We start from the raw sequence: 16,140 nt of genomic DNA, 5'->3' as shown, positions 1-16,140 counted from the left end.
GAAACAGTCTCCTCACATCAGACATGTTTTTCATACTCTATTTACTTCCAGGCTGGACTGCAAGAAGTATCAAATCTCTACAGCTCCAGCTAATGGGATGGGAGTTACCAGCTCCTCAAAGGTTCACACTTCTCAGCTGTGGACAGGACAGCAGGACACCGGCTCCCTCTGAGATGTGCTGAGTCTGGTGGGGTGCTGCTCAACTTCACCTCAGCTCTCTGAGGAATCTCCAACGGTGAAATAAAAGAAAGCCAACTAGCCAGCATCAATCACTCACAGCTTTCAGTCCGGGAGAAAACCAGCAGAAAAAGCCTTGGCCAATGTATGGGGATTTTGTGGCATTTGGCTTTTCTTTCAATAGCATGAACTAAGACCCAGTAGGCATCAAGTGAAGAATGAGTTCCTTGTCCTGGCTAAGCACTGAGCTTAGATAGTGGGGTAAGAAACTAACAAGAAAAATCATTGAAAATGCAGATCTGTTGACATTTTCCAGCATGCACTGACCTTTCCAGTACCATTACATTCGGCTTTGCAGCACAATTACAGTTTCTGCTCTATGTATCGGTAAGATCCTCATTATCTGAATTCTATCAAAATCTTTACCCTTCTCAAGAGAGCAGAGAAGAATGTCTGTCTGAAACAATATTCAGTTCAGTGACACCAAAAAGACCCCAACTCAGCTGCTGGGGTTGATTGTTCACACCATTGCACTGTAACCCAGCCAGGTAAGTAGGGGGAAGAGGCTGACAACTAATGTGAAGATGATTCCTCATAACAGTGACAACAGTAGGTAGCTAAAGAGCACAAAATGCAATATTCAAGGACAGAGCCTAGAAAATTACCCTTGCAGTCACAAGCACACCTGCAAACCAGAAATCATTTCATGGTATGTGAGAAAAGTCCAAGTTAATTTGCTACTCTGACATCAGAAGCCCATACTATCCCTTGTTTAAGTCAACTTAAGAGGTTATAATGGCTAGTTTTGTTTCTAGCAAACATACAAACCTGCTTTCCTTCACTTCTCCTTCTCCACTTATTTCATATGCAAAGGTAATGCATTTTATTACAGAAATAAGGAAGATCTGCATTAAGTCATGTCTGCTTCAGAACTCAGTTGACTCCCCACCAGCTGGAATCTATTATTTGATTAAAAATGTTGTTGTGCCAGCTGCCATGCAGCACGTTTCACAACTCTGATTCCAGGTGGAATTAAATCCATACTGAAAATGAAGTCTAGCATGAATCAGCCTCTTCTTAATATTAATGCATATCTGGGAAAAAAAAGCATTAACAAAACATCACAAACCTAGCCTTCCTTGACCTGGCCACCCAGTCTCTAAAGCAGAAGGTGTTCAGTGGGGAAGAACTTCAAATTTCACATAATAAGGTAGTAATTTCATAAAGCAATGTCCTAATTATTCCCTCAGGTTTGTTTTTAAAGTGATCTTTCTCACCATAAAAACAAACCTAACTTCTCTTCCAATAGAACCAGTCCTGAAATTAAAGACAGTTGCTGAGTTTAAAAAATTTAAAGTTTTTGTATCTCCCTGATACAGTGAAGTATTCACTAGTGGAGGATAATTATTAGAGAATGTGCCTAGAGTAAAAAAAAAATTATAGTTAAGTCTGTTATTGCTAATTCAGTTAGAATGAGAGACTGTATTAGGCAAAAAGCCCATTTAATTTGAGGGGGATTTCTGCCTGTTGTGGACTGCAGGAATACATGCCAGCAGTATATACTGTGAATAAGCACTGAAAATGTTGCCTAGCTTCTTGCAGTGCAAGAACATTAAAAGCTTTAAGGCAATTATTTGCAAAGCCATACTCACAAGGCCTCTTAATAGAAATACAGCAATGGCACATTGATAGGTCTGCTTCTTACTATTTTCCTTTTCTGTTACCTCAAAGCAAGTTGCAGACTACAGCTTCAGTAGCTCTGAAAAAAAAGTTCATTGTTAGCTCTGAAGAAAGTTTACATTCAAGTGATGTTTGCAGCTTTTTCTGTTCAATGAAAAAAGGTAAAAGGTTTTGATCGCTTCAGACAAGATAGTCTCTTAATCTGCCAGCATAAGAACATGCAGAGGTAAGGCTGAAAGATGAAGCCCACATCCATTCCTGGTGGTGTCAAGGCAGAGATATAGTGCTCAATATTTTATTTAGAAGCACTAGGTAAATATCATGTGGATATTTCACTGATTAAACTGATAAACAACAGTCAATCTAAATTCCCAATGGCAGTTATGCCAAGTATAAAATAGCTCAAAGAGAATACAGTAGGCTTTAGTCACAGTACTGAACATAACTGAAGGGTCAAATCACTGCTGACCCAAGCTGCTGTGACTTGATGTTTGCTTAAACTGAAAGGAGGCTCTGAGCAGGGTGGAGTACCCAGTGTGAGCACTACAGAAAGTGCCATCGTGATGGGCAGCCCTGCTGACAGTGTCCGCAGGGAAGCGAGTCCCTGCAGCTGGAGCCCCACAGGTACCGAACTCCTCTTCAACCCTGAACATGGATGCCCAATTCCAACTCTCCAGAGAAACAAAAATAAATGAAATTTGTTGTATCTTAGAGATCTTCCTTTCAAATACATTTTAATTCAGTTTGGGAAAGCTTGACCTCTTACTTCTCATTTTGTGGGTTGAAATTATTTCCATTTCCAGACCAATTATATGACTTCCTCAATAAGTGAGAAATGTACTATTTAATCTATTTTAAAAGACTGAGCTTTGTGTTTTTTAACTTTTTATTCTACATTCCCTTTCACATCAGTACAAAGTTTCATAGTGTAGCCCTTTCTGTACTCGTTCAAGCACCAATTAGAAACACAGTATGGGTGCACATATTGACAAACATCCCATAAATACAGAAGACACAAAAATAATGTTTATGCACTCCTCCCATTCACTAGCCTCCCTGGCAGCATCAGCCAGCAACCTCAATCCACCATCATCAAATGAGTCAACTCGCTGTCTTAGGTTGAAAGATTTAGCTGGGGGTATGTATTCTATTTCCGATCTGTTAGAGGTGGGGCAATTTCTTCTGTTAATTGGACCACCTGTTAAAATCAGGTGGGGCAGTTTTCTTTATCTCTTCCACAACCAATCCTTCCTCTGGGAGATATCTTCTCTTAGTGGGCCATTGAGTGTCACTGCATGACTGATAAAATTACATCATCCCATTGTGAGATGCTCCACCCAGGGGGAGGAGCCAAGCATTCCTACCTCGATATAATCTGACATTTGGAATGGCACAGAAAACCTTTCCCCACTGATTCCCAGAGAAGCAGCTGTCTTCTCCACTGGATTCCCAGAGGAAGATCAGGCCCATCTACACCATCACTGGACCTTCAGAGGAAAACTACACCCTTCTACAGGATCACTGCTTCAACAGAACCACACCTGGCACTGCAGGAGGACTGCAGCCACCATTTAATCAGACTGCTGTCAACACCCTGACCAACAGGGTGTCAGGTCATATTCTGACTCTCTCAGTGGTTTGTTTTCTTTTTTTGTACTACTGCATTTGTATTTTTAATTCTCCTAGTAAAGAACTGTTATTCCTATTCCCATATCTTTGCCTGAGAGCCCCTTAATTTAAAAATTATAATAATTCAGATGGAGTGGGTTTACCTTTTCCATTTCAAGGAATGCTCCTGTCTTCCTTAGCAGACACCTGTCTTTTCAAACCTAGACACTCGCCATGGATTCATTCCTCTCGTCTGTCATGTAAAATGGAGATACTCTCCATGCCAAAGACACAAGCTTCCAACAGCACCTGCTTTACTGAGAGAGAGTAACAGCTCATCAAGAGATATCACAAAGAGGATTTACACCACTGGAAAGGAACTTTAGTTTCTCCTGGGTATACTTGTATCATGATGCTCGTATATACATAAAGAAACCATATATTGAAATTTAGCATGATTTCAGGAAGGGAACCCTGTATAATAGGAGCACAACAGAGACGTTAAAAAATTGATTCAATGGCAATTAAAATATTCCTATCCCAAATAGTAGCTAAAACTTTATCCCACCCTACACTGGCATGTATTATGTGTAGGCCTTACATTTCAATAAAAGGAAGCAAATGCTTTTAACAGCACACTACAGAGTACACAGGAAGGCTATTATAACCGCAATAAATATTTACTGACTAAATATACTATTTCAATTAACATAACCCTTATTGAAATCAAAAAAGATACAAAATCTAACTAAATTTTAAGAAAACTACTGAGTAGTAACAGCTGTAAGGTTTTTTTACGTAAAAAAAAAAACATGTATTTATATATTTCTACTTAGATTTCAATACCACTGGTGTAAAATCCTCTGTAAATGTTGAAGGTAAGAAGGAAACATTTGTGATTCCAGAGCAAAACCACCAAAATCTGTACAGGCTGATGCTCTCCCAAGAGGTGGGGCAAGACACAGAGCCCATGACTCTGCCAAACACATGCCTGAATGGGGCAAAACCCACGCTGCCCTGAAAACAGCTCCTGATGCTTGCAGTCCTGCCTCAGCCTGCCCTTGCAGCCCAGGCACACACCATGTCCCCATATGAAAGCTGGTGGTCTACACGGTAGTGCAGGGGAAGGCTCCTATATTACTAATTTTCTGAGTATTGCCAGCCCATAGGATTGTGTTCCCTTTCTCCCATAATCTGCAAGGCAAAAAGTCATCATCAGAGGAGCCCTGGGAAAGTGTGAGGATTAAACTTGTAACATAGGTTCTGGCAAAGACCCCCTACAGATGCCTGGGAAAACACTGACTATATGTCCCATTCATACTGAAATCTCCATTTCCCAAACTCCTGATGTGCAGCAGTGCTGAACATACATCTGCAAATGGAAGCTACAAGAGATCTGAAATACTAAGGAATGCCACAAGCCCTTCTATTCCTAAAAAAGAAATTTGTATTTCAGCTCAGATATTTCATAATTATTAGAAATCCTTAAGAACATTCCTTATTAAGGACATATGCCATCATTTTTCACCTTTACCATATGATAATATTTGTTTTCCTCAAACGGTGCTATAAAAAAGTTTGTGACAGTCGTGAAGTATGGAGCCATCACAGTTACATTCTCTTCACTGTGTTATGGTAATAGGGAATCACAGAATGATAGAATGGCCTGGGTTGGAAGGGACCTTAAAGATTATCTAGTTCCAACACCCTGCCGTGGGCAGGGACACCTTTCACTCCACCAGGCTGCTCAGAACACCATCCAACATGTCCTTGGACACTTCCAGGGATGGGGCATCCACAGCTTCTCTGGGCAACCTGTTTCAGTGTCTCACCCCCACAAAAAAAAAAATTTCCTGCTATCTAATCTAAGCCCACTCTTTTCCAGGTTGAAGCCATTCCTCCTTGTCCTGCCACTACATGCACTTGTAAAAAAAAATCCCTCTGCATCTTTTTTGCAGGCTCCCTTAAGGTACTGAAAGGCCACAATTAAGTAATGCTGAAGCCTTCTCTTTTGCAGGCTGAACAATCCCAATTCTCTCAGCTTCTCGTCCTAGGAAAGGTGCTTCATCTCCCTAATCAACTTGTTGGCCCATGTGCTGGGGACCTCATCTAGCAGTCCCAGTCAGGGTAAAAGCACACTGAGGGCTGTGCTCAGTGAGAAAAAAAAAGATAATTCTCACCTGAAAGCCACATTTAAACATTAAAAAAAAAGGTCCAGTAAGTGGATATGGATTGTTGACAAGGAAGTAGGAGGAAACAAAGAGACCACATCAGTCAACACAAGAGGCAGTGGCTGTAACACATCACTAACCTATTTTTTTTTTTTTTTTTTTCCGGGATTATGGCAGAGGAGACTCTAAGAAGGGATTTAAAAGGAGAAAATGAGGTTAAGTGTGTTGATGTCTGTCCACAGCTCATCCTTAACTTCAATGTAGCAATGAATAAAACCTGCAGATGCTGTTTTGAATACACAGCAGGTCAGTGACAAAGCCGGTATTGGAAATGAACTGGAGGGCTGTGTGGACGCATTGGCCAGAAGGGCTTTGGATATGAAATCAGACTGCTTCTTTCTACCATTATTGTGAGAGAAATACATGAACATTGCAGAAACATTCACAAGAAAACAAATTTCTTTTAACAGCAGGTTTGAACAAGGTTGAAGTTACATAAGCTAAATGTGGACCATGCTTGTGGCATTGCTTCATGGCCACAGGCATCCCTAGGGCTGGCTCCTAAACATGTTTCAGTCACAGACATCTCTGGAGGAAAAAGAACACCTTGTTCAACAACTTTCATGGTTCCTTTCTTAAGATCAGGACATCATTAACTATGCTGGTTTTTAAAAGGAGTTACTCTCTTCTAATGACTCCTAAAATATTTGTATGTAACAGCTGCCAACTTCTGCATTCCATAACTAATTTGGTCTTTTATAAACTGATTTACAAATGTACTTGCTATTTAATTCTGTTAAAAAAATATTCAAGGTAGTATTTTTTCTGTCACCTTCTTAGCTCAGCCACTTACCAAGTTAAAAAAGCAAACCTTAAACACTTTTGCCTCTCAGCAGATGATAGTCTCAACAGCAGTGCAGCCTTTTATCCAACTGACCCATGAGGTGGACTGGAGTTTGCCATCCTCTTAGCACACCTCTGAAAACACCTGTTTGTTTGGTAAGGGTAGGTGTTGTACCAAAGATATGTTGACATTAGGTAAATTACTGAAACAAGAAGGTGAAAAATAGAAAACGACAGCAGACATCATCTTCCCATAGGCCTTTTTAACAGTGGTTTACAGATGAACCACCTTTCATCAAAGGTTCCAGCAAAGCATCAGAAAAAAGCAATTTTAGGAACACAACAATATCACAAAGTTAAGACAATCCTTTCTGCTGTGCTGCACTGTATTCATGTGAACCTTAACAACAAAAGGCCTGTTAAAAATGTGGACTATCTTCGATTATTTTGCTTAGTGCTCTTCACAGTGTCCTTTAAAAACTAGTAATCAGCACTGGAAAAAAAAGCCAGGAGGTAACATACTAGCTATGTATCACTGTCACAAATCACTATGGATTGGAAAAGCACACCAGTCGGGGTCCCAGCATCCTGAAAACACCAATACTGTGATAACACCAGTACTAGTCTTTCACTCTTTGTGAGGGATTCCACCAAGCAAAGCCTGGCTCAGGGAGACCAGCAGTGCTTTCCAGGCTCTGCTGGACACAGGGAGGACATTCCCACTGACTTCAAGAGAGATGCTAAGATCATATGGACACACAGCTGCTCAGAAAGAAACTCAGCATGTGTGTGTCAGCCTGAAACTGAACTCCACCCCACAACTGGGTTCTTACACTCAGACTACAACATTCTGTAAGGTTTTTGTAAGACACAGATCACCATGCAATAAATTAAGCCCGCAAAATATGTTAAAGAATCATGTCCTAAAAGCAGCCAGTTCCCTGCACTGACTGGAGCTGGACCCTGGGCAAACAGCTCTGGTGCACACATCCTCTGCCTGTGTGTTCTGAAGAGCTCTCCAGGCTGGTGAAGCAGAAAATGTGTGTATTTGTGTTTTAGTGCTTTATCTGGGCTGGGTACGCCTCTGCTGTCAAAAGCCAAGAGTTATGTTCCTGACAACAGTAAGGACAGGACTAAATCAAGAAAAGAGTTCGGAAAGGCAGAGAAATTCAGATGAGCTTTTGATGAACAAACCTCATTAACTGACTGGCTATTAGCTATCCAAATAGATTAAAAGAATTATCATTACAGCTGTGGTTTAACAGTTTGGAAAGTGACATTTAAAAGTCACTACACAACACTGTCACCTGTAATGCTATGCTGTAAATTTGTTATTTAAAACCTACTTGTAAATACACAGCAAGTCTTGCAAGTTATTGGCAGCATTCAAAAGTACTGGCAAGAGCAAATAAAAATGCATCCATTTTGGGGAAATTAGGTATTCTTATGACTTCACATTCCCATCAGATAGCAAGCATTAAAAATATGCCCATTTCAATGTGTACAATAGCCAACAAAAATGCTGGGTTGACTACACTTTCTTCAGCTTGAGTCAACTGAAATGAGGTTTTTAAATCCATGAAAGACCCTGTAATACTTTCCCAATGCCATCATATGTCAGAACACCACATTTGAAAGTCTATACATTCGATTTCCTAGAAGATACCGCTTTTCCCTTCTTGTCTAAACCATACCACTTCCTGGGGAAAAAATACAAATGTGTGCATGTTTCAGACAGTCTTGTTATGGATAGACTCAGATTATGCTGTCCCAGTTGAGTGATTTAAAATTGAATTTATTGTGATTCTTCATGATTGAAGAGGTCAAAGCCTTTTCCAGGGAAAACAACTATAAGATGTTCTGCAGACCAGTTTAAGGAGTACATGTGAACTTCTTAGCTTCACAAGGTTAATGTGTGTCTTGGTTTCACTGTAACACAACCTTCTTATTAACCATGAGAAATACAATTTTCATGTCTATAGAGTAGAAATGAATTCTTTTCTCCTTCCTCAAAATGTGCAAAGCAAATTTTGAAATTCCCAATTCAATATATATCAAAGAAGAAAAAGGTTCAAAGTCAAATCCTAGAAAGTGAAGAAATGTCAGAACAAATTCAGTTCAGCTCCCTTGTGCTTGTACATCAAGATGAAATATTTAATTACATGATGACATGCTATTTTTGACTGCATTATCTGTGCTTTAAAGAACAAGAAACAAATTCCATAGTGGCTGATTGGACCAGATGTTTAGATGTTCAGTGCATTTCAAATATAATACTTCAGTAGTTATTTACCTTATTGACAGAGGTATAAGGTCAGATTAAAATTTTCCTAAGATTACCTGATAGTTTGATTTTTTCAGCAGAAAAACCATTAATGGCAATATAATATGTCTTCCACCAGCAAATACTGCTTGGTAGTATGCTGTGATCTAGTTTTGAATGAACAAAACCAGAACAAATCTCATTTGGCCTGATTTTTTTTTTTTCAAACAAGTCTATCACAATGACTAACTCATCAAACTATTTCAAATTGCATTCTAAAAATACCAGCTATTTATTATTTTAATCTGCTGTACAGACACCAGTCTAACACTCAATCAGAGTAAGTGGTGATGAATCATGCACATTTTAGGAATGTCTTGGCTCTTTGAACAATGTTTGGGTTCTAAATCTTTATTGACAGAAATATCTTACTTCCAACAGAAATTTACATACAAATGTGCAAATCAGGGCTAGAGCAGCAGGCTTGTGTTACGGCTAAGAGGTGGCTGGGCTTGCCTAGCTGCCTTCAGTGCCTACTTCCACCTTGGCTCAGATAATTGGAATAAAGATGAATGAAAATTTAGGCCTGCAGTTTTAATAGTAACTATTTGTTATTTAAATTTCCTGTTCCACACTAAATGATTGCAAGAATGTGTGCTCAGAATTAAAAGTCTGCTCTTTAGCATCCGCACATTGATTTCTTGGGGTCCTTGCAAAGCTTTTCACATTGTTTCTGGCCTACAGCTCGACACCCCTCTAACTGCCTGTCAGACATCATTTCTGCTTTATGAATAAATAATATGATGCCCAGGGGAAACGTTGGGCTAAGATAAAAAAATCAATATGTGTCCAGCACGTATTAGGCAGTTGCTCAGCTGAAATCTGTCTCAAATATGTGGAGTAATTTTAATAACAAAACAAATTCTTTCTACACTGAGCTTAAAAAAAGGCTATTAAGAAAGCACTACCACTATATAACTCTGTATCCTATTTGAAGAATAATAACACTGTTCTCCTAAAATGTGAATAAATGTTCTGACTGCCAAGTATTTGGTGATTATTTGTCTACAAATTTCAAATATTCACGCTATAGGAAAATGTTAGCAAGTCATTTTTTTATTCTGTTCCTCTTGGAGCAGTGCTGGTGCACATCTGTGTAGTAAAGCTGTTATTATAACTGACTTGTTTGTTATTTTAAAAACATCTTCCAAAATCACCTTTTTTTTTTTTTTTCTTTCCAGAGGACCCGGGATCAGAAGTGAAACAAAAGCAGGGTAAATTAATCATTCATGCAGCTCTGTAATCATCTTAGTCATTCCTGCAACATAAGCCTATTTTTGCAGTCAGTGCAGTTCAGTCCCCCACCATGCCCAGATGTCAACCTGTCACAGGAATATTTGAATCCCTCCACTTCTACAGGACCTGTCTAAACAAACAGGCTTAACTCCTGCCATGGGGCAGTTCTTAAATTCCTTTGCATTATGCCCGAGAAGGGCTGGTTATGTTAACTGTACCACAGAGGAAGCAGCATGGTAGGAACTGCTGCCCATTGCTCTCCCACAGAGAGAGAACCTTACTGAAAGTGGCCAAGCTTGACTCCTACACTCCTTCCTCCCTTCCATGTGCCCTTCATCACCAGGAAAGCTTGGGCTGTGCCAGGCAGCAGCGCACGGCCCCTGCTGACAGCACATCTCTCTCCTCCCAGTTCAGTGATGGCCAGCAGGGCTGAAGTCTCACCCAGCCTCATCTCCTCAAAAATGTTACCTTCCCACCATGTTCCTTGAAAACATAGATCTCATGCTGGAAAACGAGGAGGAGATGGATAGGTTATTTTGGGACAAGGGGCAAGCTGCCAGTGCTCCTAGGAGCCTTCATGAAAGCCACAGGCACCCCAGGTTCAGCAGTATGGCCAGACAAACAGCAAAAACAGAGAGGTAAAGGCAAACTAGCAAGCTGCAGTCAGACCCATGGATGACCTCTGAGATCCCTGACTCCAAGTCACCAACATTCAGCTCATGGACATTGCTCTCCAAGGGGGTTTTTTCACCCCCCTGCTGTTATGCAAACCTTTTAGTGCAGATCCTCCCCATGGGAGCTTGCTGACAAGGTGGCTCCTCCTGTTACGTTCAGTATAATGAAAAGCACAAACTTCATGTATTTATGACCCTTTCAGACTGAGGAGCTGCAGCTGAGTGCCCTTGCCTGGGGGTGCTTACTCCTGCAGGAGAGCCAGCCATCTGGAAGAGTAACCTAAAGAAAGCAGAGGGAAAACCTGACATCTCAGGCAACGAAACCTGCAGAAGTGCAGAAGCTACCACTGATAGTGGCAGGGGTACAAGGTATCCTGAGGCTCACACCAGCCAACATGGTGGAGCCAATTAACATCAACGCTGATAGAAAATGCTTTCTTTGAGCCAACTCAAAGAAAGTAAAATGATAAAGACAAGAAGGGACTTCTAAGAACAAACAGACCAAAAAGGAGCAAACAAACCCCCCCCAACAAACTCAACCTAAAAAAAGCCCATTAACAAACAAAAAAAGCCCTACACCCACTCCTCAAAACCCACACAGGCAAAAAGGAGAAGCCTGAGGCTGACACTTGTATGGATTTCTGTTGATTCCAAATACCTCTAAACCCCCAAACCCGGGTGCTTGGTGCAAAACAGCCAGAAAGGAAACTGAAAACAGAACAGTAATTTCCACCACAGGCAAGCTGTCAGCTGTAAGCACCAAACCATGTATCCTGTGCAGTCACTCTGATGGAAGCACCCCTTCATCCCTTCTCGCTGCCTTTCTGACGAGGGCCACGGCCAGGTCCCTGGCAGCGTTCCCATGCCAGCAAGCCCTCTCCAGCTGGCATCTGGCTCACACATTTTCCTTCAGCCACTGGCCTTGCAACTATGCCACGCCAACACCAGTCCAGACAGCCCAGAGCAGAGACATTAAACATGGGTAGACCAGTGTGATGCCCAGCCACAGCCACCACAAACATGGAACAAACCAGTCCTGCATGTTCTTTGCAAGACCTAAGTTACAGGGGATGACTGCCAACAACTCTGCCATCCTGCTGTAGAGATCCCACCCTGCTCTTCACCCCTCACATGTCCCTCACCCCACCACCACAGTGTATCTGTGTTAGAAGCCCCTCCTGTGCTTCTAAAAAAATGACTGTACAACACGTATTTCTGCCAGCCCCCAGGAGAGAGGAACACTTGACCTTGGACACTTGACTCATGACCACTCAGCTCGCACATTCTTATCCTTTTGATGCTATTTAAATGAATAATTAAGCTTCCTAAAATGGACACTGGCTGTAACTTCTCAATGTTGCTTTTGAAAGCCACAAGAACCTCAGGGAGGAACCTCTCAGCGAAACACCAGACCTATCTGTGCGTGCAGCAGCTGGAGATGTGGTTCCTGACTGGCTGAACAAAGCCCTTGGTTCAGCAACCTCCTTTATCACCTGTCACACTTGCCTTCTCCACCTCCATCTGAAGGTACTCCAAACCATACCCATCAGGTGACCCATGGAGGGGTCATTTGTTTTTTGTTTTTTTTTTTACACATCCCAAAATCTGGCAGGCTAAAGATTGATACTGTTTCACACAGGTGGTTGAGAAAGAATCCTGTCCTCACCTCCCAGCCTCAAAGCCAAACAGCTGTTTCCAGGCTGAACTATACATCAGAGAAGTACACCCAGATTTCTGAAAGACCCTAGAACCCAAATAAAACTTTTTATTTTCAGCTCTAAGGTTGCCAACTTTTAACTGAAATGATAATGCCCTGGACCTACAGATGCTCTCAGATGGCACTGTGTTGCTGTTTAATGCTGATGGAGGATTACGTGGCATGATATCTGTTCACAAGTTCTGATTTCCTCTGCAAGAGTTCAGATTTTGCAGGTCCGTCAGGCATGCTTCAGTCATCAACACATTTTTATTGCAAACAGAATTTGCAATAACAAACAGAGAGAGAAAACCTTCAGCTTTCAGATGTGTTTCATTTCCTGATCTGAGTATCTTTCACAGACAATTTATTTCTTCCATCAGAAAATGAGAGTTCAGAAGTAAAATGCTTAATCTTTGACAGATTTAAAGGCAACTGACACAGATCTCTAGCTTCCACAAGGTAAGATACTAGAAGCATGAGTTGTAATAAATTGATTTTATTGGTGTAAAAGTGTCTAAAAGTGTGTAAAAGGGTACTGTTTTCTGAAGTGTCTGTACAAGCTCATGGTTTTCTATGTTCATTTTAAAGACAACTATTACCAAGAAGCAATGATTCTATGAACCATATTTATGTTGTATTTATTTATGCCTTTCTCATTAGCTCAAAATCTGGAACTGAAGTATCTGTCCTACGCAGAGGTAACAAAAGGAGACAGAGAGGGACCCAAGAGTATTCACACAAACTGATACAACCAGTCACTGTAGCTCAGGATGCACCTGGTCAGGCAAGTATGTCACCAGAGATGTGCACTCCATTTTGCCAAGGAAAAGTTAAATCTGTCTAGGGTTAAAAAAGTTAAGTTTGTCTGAATAATCTGACTTTCCTTTAGGAAAAGCTAGGAACATGCATCAGGTCAGTTAGCACTGTGGGACTATCCTGAAAGATTTTGTTTGCAATACTATCAATATGCATTAAGTGAAGACCACCTGCTTGGTGTGCAGTAGCAAAGCACTGATTCTTCATAAAGTTTCAAGGCTCTTACTGCGTTAAGAAAGTGACTTGAAATCTTCCCAGTATTTCTCAACCCAGCCAAAAATTGTGTGCATTACATACAATCAAGTCAAGTCCAGTCTGGTACCATATCACTTACTAGTAACAGCCACCCAGCAAAGGCTGGGACACGTGGAATTAAAATTAACTCCAGTCCTTGACATTTATCTTTTGCCAGGTGTTGGGGGACATTATTTAAGAGGCAACCCAATATAAATCTGGTATTGCTCAAATCTCATAATTCCTGGCTACTGAAGGCTGGATGTTGTTGGTCTCCATGCAGAGGTACCAGCTCTGCTCTGCAGACTGCACACCCACACCAACTTCCTAACCACAACAGCCTTTTCTGCACCCAGCACAGGAGCAGACCTTTGTAACTTGAACATGAAATATGAACCCCCAGCAGTCTATTTTGTTCAGTTGCTGTCTACACCCATGGTGACCTCATAAGCTATGCTTCCAAATGGGCTTTGAGATGAGCAAATTGATGTATAGATCTGCAGCATCTACCACAACTGCAACAGCAGAAACAGCTTTTATCAGCTTGGCAAAGTGAGCTAAGACTGATTTCCAATGAGGTGGTCATGGCTTTGCTTGACCAAACCATTTACACTGACCAAAGCCACTTTCCTGGGGCAGGAAAGCCTGTGTCAGCACTGCAGGACACGTGATGCCTCTCACTCAGCTCCAGGAAGAAAACCAGCTGAAAGACGGATGCTGAGGGGCGAGTAACAACTTTCTGAATGATCATACACAAACCCATAGTCAGCAGATTTTACCTTTCAGCTGGGACTGGCACTGTTCCTTCTTAAGGCACAAATACAAGAAGTGCACTTTCAAAATGTACCACATCTGCATTTTACACACACACTGGCAATCTCATGCAACTCACCATGGCCGGTGAACCTGTAAGCAACAGTTTCTGTAAAAACTACTTGTAACATTGCTGCTTACTATTTTGGTTGCTTAGCACTGGCACCTTCATAAATTACAGGAGTCTTCAGAAAATGAGTTAAAGCCAAGCTGGCCACCACAGGACACAGAAAGCAGTTGTATAAACAATTACCTTGTAGTCTCTGTAGGGCTTGATGTTCAAGTGAGATACAGTATTGACAAATGATTCCTCCTAGGCAGAAAAAAAAAAAAATCACAAGTCCAAATTCAATTATGACACACTCTAAGAAGATAAAAATACACATTACGTTCCACCAAATTTAAAATCACATCCAGAGAAAAGCACATTGTGAAAGGTTTTCTTACTATATTAAAAATACCCAAGAATAACTAATACAGTCTTTAAATTCCTTTTAATTATTTTTGTCTGGAAAATATCTTTTGGCTTTTGAAGATCTGATAAAATTAGGCTGAGAATTAGGACATTTTTATTCTCTCACCTATGCAATGTTGCCAATAATACAAATTTCATAGATCAAAATTAATGGCTCCCATATGCAAAGTTAGGGTAGTTTATACTCATGGAGTGACAGTATCTTCAGAGAGATTTCTGTAACTGCTTGGGTTTGATAAGTAGAAGCTCATTATTACTTAGCAATTGTACTGGTTTAATACCTAAAGAAAGAACATCCAGGTAGTGATGAGAGATTTATCAGAAGCAGAGAGAGGTAAAGATGCTGCAGATTTTCCCTTGGCACCAGCCTTGGAACATATACTTTTGTTTATGGGACAACAGAGGGGCCATATGGTGGCAATTTGTCCTGAAATGCCTACATAACAAAAATTACTAACTTTGGACTTTGTTTTTTCCCCATTGGTTACATGAAAATTTAACTAACTTGGTTGTAAATTGACTTAGCTAGAAGAACGTTAAATGTCCTCCTTGAACATTTATTTCAGATTTAAAGGGTTACACTGTTAACTTTGTAGGGGACTAGCTCACTAGGGTATTTAAGACTGGTTTAAACGAAAATTAGAGCAATAAATAAATTAGGCTCTGAAATACTAACCTGTAAGATTAGGAAAAATAATTAACACCAAAGTAAGGGGAAACAGATATAAAATAGACTATTTCTGAAGGAATATGCCATTTCTTCTACACTGTTAATTTTCAGAGGAGACTCAAGTTACTAAAGCAGCTTAAGAAATCAGAGATACTTGCAGGCTGCTTGTTCAGACCACAGAAGGACATAATGATTCAATTACTTTCTTTTGATGTCAATCCAAATTAAAATTGGTATAAGAACATATTACAACTCAAACTTTGTGCAAAAAGATTTATTTTTTTTCATTTTAGTAATAATTAACCAGTTGTTTTGCTCATTCATACCCGTGTGTGTGTGTCTCACATCCCCCCACTGTACTGGTGTACTCAACTAAAAATAAAGCAGTGCATGCTCCTGGAGAACTGTTGCTTAGCTACATTCTCAATTATCACAATGCTGGCCTTGCCCATTCAGTGACAAGGTCAAAGCAATTGTTTCTTTACTTTAATGATGAAGTATCCTGTTTATAAAAACCTTATCTGTTTCCTACTTGGTAAAATATTGCACATTTCAGTCAATCATTGCTGGCAAATCCCCCAGAGAGACACAGTATGAGAACATAACTGGTAGTGTTCATTTTTGCCCTTAATAGAGAGGGTTTTTTTTCTTCCCCAACCCCATCCCGAACGTCAACTACCTCACATCGACACACAGGCAACCAATTATGCCAACATTTGTT

General features: G+C 40.6%; 1 protein-coding gene across 3 annotated transcripts in view; it reads right to left on the bottom strand.

Moving 5' to 3' along the window:
* The window catches only part of PAG1 (phosphoprotein membrane anchor with glycosphingolipid microdomains 1), a 104,574-nt gene that overhangs the window by 64,736 nt on the left and 23,698 nt on the right, over positions 1 to 16,140 (bottom strand). For 2 of the 3 annotated variants that reach the window (XM_068186092.1, XM_068186086.1), the window contains one exon: positions 14,528 to 14,587. The gene's annotated coding sequence lies outside the window, so the exon portion shown is untranslated. The remainder of the gene's footprint in view (positions 1 to 14,527; positions 14,588 to 16,140) is intronic. The other variant, XM_068186077.1, reaches the window with a different exon arrangement.

The sequence above is a fragment of the Anomalospiza imberbis genome, chromosome 1 (assembly GCF_031753505.1).
Source record: "Anomalospiza imberbis isolate Cuckoo-Finch-1a 21T00152 chromosome 1, ASM3175350v1, whole genome shotgun sequence".
Classification (NCBI taxonomy): domain Eukaryota; kingdom Metazoa; phylum Chordata; class Aves; order Passeriformes; family Viduidae; genus Anomalospiza; species Anomalospiza imberbis.
Note: the sequence above shows the minus strand (reverse complement) of the source record. Positions and strands in the feature narration are given on the sequence as shown.